Consider the following 5,000-nt stretch of genomic DNA (forward strand, 5'->3'; position numbering starts at 1 on the left):
CATCCTTCTTAGTATAAAACCATTTCCCACTGAATAGTACGATCTTTAAAGTTTAAACTCGCGCGCGGCGGCCGGAGGACGTCCACCGACCATCGGAGGACGTCCTCCTCGCAAAATCGCGCGTATTTTATTTAATATAATTTTATCGTTACTCGGAACGGTGCCGTTGTTTCGTGTACGTGTTAGGCTGCTCTTGCTCGGACATTACCGCCGGGCGATAACCGATTTTACATTCCCACTGAATAGTAGGAACTTGGAAAAAAAAATTTTTTTTTCCTTTTTTTTGTCGTTTACTTTTTTTCTTTTCTGCGTTCTTCGATGATGGTTGATTTCGTCTCACGTTTGATACCTGGGTCGACCGTTCCTTCGTGACCTTTCCGTTGATTATGACTGGTATCTTTAGTATTCGTATTCTTACGATAGTTTCTGAATTTCGCCACGACTCCGTTTAGCATTTTGTTCTCTTGTTACTGGATATACTAACTAACAACGAATAATACGGTAGGAGATTTTATGTGAATTATATTTCTTTTATAGCATGTATTTACTATTTTCTTGTAATATTGTCCTGTAATTGATCTTTGTTGCGAAATAAAGTGAATTATTATTATTATTACTGTTGGTGATATTTTGGGATTTTGGGAACAACATGTATTTATTAAAATAAATATATTTTGATTTGTAATAAAATTTAAAAACAAAAACGGTATGTTAAATAATATTATACTAAAATAATAAAATACATAAACAATCTCACGGAAAACAAACGAATTTACAACAAAGGTGTCGAATCGAAAGGTAATAAGCGAAAACGGTATAAGTAAGTAAAGTTATCCTTAAATTTACGATTGAAACGGTAAAAACTGCTATTATATTTATGTTATAAATTATCGAAAGAAATAACACAAAAAAGGCAACGGCACGCGGTGTTCCCAAGCGGTCACCCATCCAAGTACTAACCGCGCCCGACATTGCTTAACTTCGGTGATCGGACGCGAACCGGTACGTTCAATGTGGTATGGCCGTTGCCTATAGTTAATGCTTTACTGCGGCTTACGTTTGTCCGCAAGTCGAAGCAACTCACTGCAACGCAATGCACATCGAAAACCCGGTCCGACCGATGCACCGCACGTTCGTACCTGAGCAGCAATGCGTGGAACTGTGCGGCACATTTTAGACCCGCGGTGCAACTCATTGTACGTCACGACAAGTCGAAGCAGCGCACTGCTACGTAATGCACATCGATAACCCGGGCCGACCGATTGCAACGCACGTACGTACCCGAGTAACAATGCGTGGAACTGTGTCACACTGCGCGGTACATTGTCGACCTGCGCTGCAACTCAATGCACATCACGGCAAATCGAAGCGATGAGACGCCGGACCCGTTTCCCGTTCCCATACGAACTCGTACCATCGAGAAGTTGAACTATTTTAGAAATTAAATTTTTTTTTTTCTATTTCCCACTGAATAGTACCGACTTTCAATGCAGTGCGTCCGACCGCGTATCCCACTGAATAGTACAGACTTTTAATGCAGTCCGTCCGACCGCGTATCCCACTGAATAGTACAGACTTTTAATGCAGTCCGTCCGACCGCGTATCCCACTGAATAGTACAGACTTTCAATGCAGTCCGTCCGACCGCGTATCCCACTGAATAGTACAGACTTTTAATGCAGTCCGTCCGACCGCGTATCCCACTGAATAGTACAGACTTTTAATGCAGTCCGTCCGACCGCGTATCCCACTGAATAGTACAGACTTTCAATGCAGTCCGTCCGACCGCGTATCCCACTGAATAGTACAGACTTTTAATGCAGTCCGTCCGACCGCGTATCCCACTGAATAGTACAGACTTTCAATGCAGTCCGTCCGACCGCGTATCCCACTGAATAGTACAGACTTTTAATGCAGTCCGTCCGACCGCGTATCCCACTGAATAGTACAGACTTTCAATGCAGTCCGTCCGACCGCGTATCCCACTGAATAGTACAGACTTTTAATGCAGTCCGTCCGACCGCGTATCCCACTGAATAGTACAGACTTTCAATGCAGTCCGTCCGACCGCGTATCCCACTGAATAGTACAGACTTTTAATGCAGTCCGTCCGACCGCGTATCCCACTGAATAGTACAGACTTTCAATGCAGTCCGTCCGACCGCGTATCCCACTGAATAGTACAGACTTTTAATGCAGTCCGTCCGACCGCGTATCCCACTGAATAGTACAGACTTTTAATGCAGTCCGGCTAACAGTTTGCGCTGCAACTCATTGCACATCACTGCAAATCGAGGCAACTCACTGCAACGCAATGCTCATCGAGGAATCGGAACGACCGACCGATGCATCGCACGTTCGTACCCGAGCAGCAATGCGTGGAACTGCGTGGAACTGTGTCACACTGTGCGGCACATTGTCGACCTGCGTTGCAACTCAATGCACATCACGGCAAATCGAAGCGACGAGACTCCGGAGCCGTTTTCCGTTCGCATACGAACTCGTACCATCCAGAAGTTAAACTATTTTAGAAATTTAATTTTTTCTATTTCCCACTGAATAGTACCGACTTTCAATGCAATCCGGCTAACCGGGTATCAGTTCGACGTTAAAGTATTTTAGAAATTTAATTTTTTCATTTCCCACTGAATAGTACCGACTTTTAATGCAATCCGGCCAACCGCGTATCCCACTGAATAGTACCGACTTTTAATGCAATCCGGCTAACCGGGTATCCCACTGAATAGTACCGACATTTAATGCAGTCCGGCTAATTGTTTTATCAAAAGTAGGAAAAAATTTATTTATATCGCCCGTCGTAAAAGTTACATCCGCCGTTAAGGATTTTACGGGGCCCGACCGCTCTAGCGTGCGAGCGGGCGATGCAGCGCGCGCTCACAGCGCCCGAACCGAACGACATAACGACAGACCATGGTTCCGTGGTAACTATAGGAGGTCGGTCCGTCAGGATCGGTCTCCGCCGGCGAGATGCGATATGTACGTTCTAACGACCCGACGCGTTGCAATATGTGCTGAAGTGAGTGCTGTTAGGGTTTCGCTGCGTATTTTAGAGGTTTATTTTACGTTTTTCAACGGAAGTATAGAAGTGCAATTGTGTGTGCTGAATCCTCTAACCGTCGCTAGCGTTTCCCAGATTTTTGTGCAGGCGTTGGTCAGTTTTCTCCCGTCGTCGTTTCGAGTGCTAAAGTGAGTGCTGATATATACGGAACGGCGGCGTTAGAGGTCTTCTTTTAGAATTTGCTAAATGTACGTTCTAGCCGACCCGACACGTTGTATTAAGTGCTAATGTGAGTGCTGCTCGGGTTTCGTTGCGTTATTTTAGAGGTTTATTTTACGTTTTTCAACGGAAATATAGAAGTACAAACCTGTGTGTGCTGGGCCTCTCTAATCTTCGCAAGCGTTTCCCTGATTTGCGTCTTAGTCTCCCGTCGTCGTTTCGAGTGCTAAAGTGAGTGCTGATATATACGGAACGGCGGTGTCGAGGTCTATAGAAGTGCTGTGGTGAGCGCTGGTCCGCAAAACAACGGGGGAGAAAACGGGCGGTCGTTATTTATCTCTGGTTTTCGGAAGATTTACCTTTGATATACTAGTGCATTATTTTTATATCGGGACTCTTTTCTTCGATGACGACAGCTCGCTGTTATTAGAAGATGTTACAAGACCGCCGATGCATACGCCGCGCTAGAAAGTGACAGCTTGTCCGCGGGGCAGTCCGATCGCAATATGCGTCAGATGTCTCTTGTGCGGGTACGAATAAAAAGCGTTCAATCGCTGGTCGACTTTGTCGAAAAAAATCATGCAACGACTCCGAATATTTATCCGAGCGAAAGATTTATACGTCTCAAATTTTCCAAGACGCTTTCAATCTAGCGACGAATGTGTCCGAGAATGTGAAAGCTGTTTGCGGACGAAAGTAAAGTCCGATGAAATTGAATTTATTTGTTAAGAGGAGAAGCCGAGGCGGGTAAAAGGAGGAGAGGTTTTATCGTAGCGCCGGGTAACTAAATTTCGATTTAGGATCCTTGTGTCGCGGCGCTCAAATCCTCCGTCGAAGCTCTTTATCTTTCAAATACAATAAAATATAACACGTTTGGTCGGCCCGCGTTCGTCGCGGTCGGCTGTGTTTAGCGTCCGATAAACGGGCGACGAGCGAAAACTCTCTACATACACACGTGAACACGCCACCCCCGTCGTCCTGTACTGCGTGCGTAGGTTGGAGTTGTGTGTATGTTTTGCGTGGACGGTTAGTCGCAGTTTTTCAACGCTTGTTCGTCTGTTCGCGGAGATTCACGTTTTACGGGACGAAGCAACGACAAAATTATCGTCGTCGGTGGTTTTTGTGTTGTTTCGGCAGCAGGAAGCCAGCGGTCGCGGGTGGACAGTCTAGAGTTTTATTGTGCGTGTAGTACGTCGTTAGTAGTTCTTTAAGTTGAGCAGCGGCAAGCGTAGCCCTTCCTTCTTCCGACACTTTTAGTTGTGGTAGATTTGTGTTAAGAGGCGCGCGCTCCGGACTACCACTGCTACGCCCACCTCTACGACGCACCGTAGCGATCGCAACCGTCGTCGTCGTCGTTGTTCTTCTACCGTATTGTCGTGTTCTACGTTCGAACGGCTAACAGTTCCCTGGTTGATCCTGCCAGTAGTCATATGCTTGTCTCAAAGATTAAGCCATGCATGTCTCAGTACAAGCCAAATTAAGGTGAAACCGCGAAAGGCTCATTAAATCAGTTATGGTTCCTTAGATCGTACACACATTTACTTGGATAACTGTGGTAATTCTAGAGCTAATACATGCAAACAGAGCTCCGACCGGAGACGGAAGGAGCGCTTTTATTAGATCAAAACCAATCGGTGGCGGGTTAAACCGTCACCGTACACCTTGGTGACTCTGAATAACTTTTTGCTGATCGCACGGTCTCGCACCGGCGACGCATCTTTCAAATGTCTGCCTTATCAACTGTCGATGGTAGGTTCTGCGCC

General features: G+C 45.8%; 2 non-coding genes across 2 annotated transcripts in view; one reads left to right on the forward strand and one right to left on the reverse strand.

The window, feature by feature from the left end:
• Positions 1 to 911: 911 nt before the first annotated feature.
• On the reverse strand, positions 912 to 1,030 carry LOC139432566 (5S ribosomal RNA). The gene has a single exon (XR_011642311.1). It is a non-coding gene; the product is annotated as a 5S ribosomal RNA (ribosomal RNA).
• Positions 1,031 to 4,640: 3,610 nt separating this feature from the next.
• The window catches only part of LOC139432559 (small subunit ribosomal RNA), a 1,927-nt gene continuing 1,567 nt past the window's right edge, over positions 4,641 to 5,000 (forward strand). The window contains exon 1 of the ribosomal RNA XR_011642304.1: positions 4,641 to 5,000. This exon is cut by the window's right edge and continues 1,567 nt beyond it. This is a non-coding gene — a ribosomal RNA (small subunit ribosomal RNA).

This window comes from Onthophagus taurus, unplaced genomic scaffold (assembly GCF_036711975.1).
Source record: "Onthophagus taurus isolate NC unplaced genomic scaffold, IU_Otau_3.0 ScKx7SY_28, whole genome shotgun sequence".
Classification (NCBI taxonomy): Eukaryota; Metazoa; Arthropoda; class Insecta; order Coleoptera; family Scarabaeidae; genus Onthophagus; species Onthophagus taurus.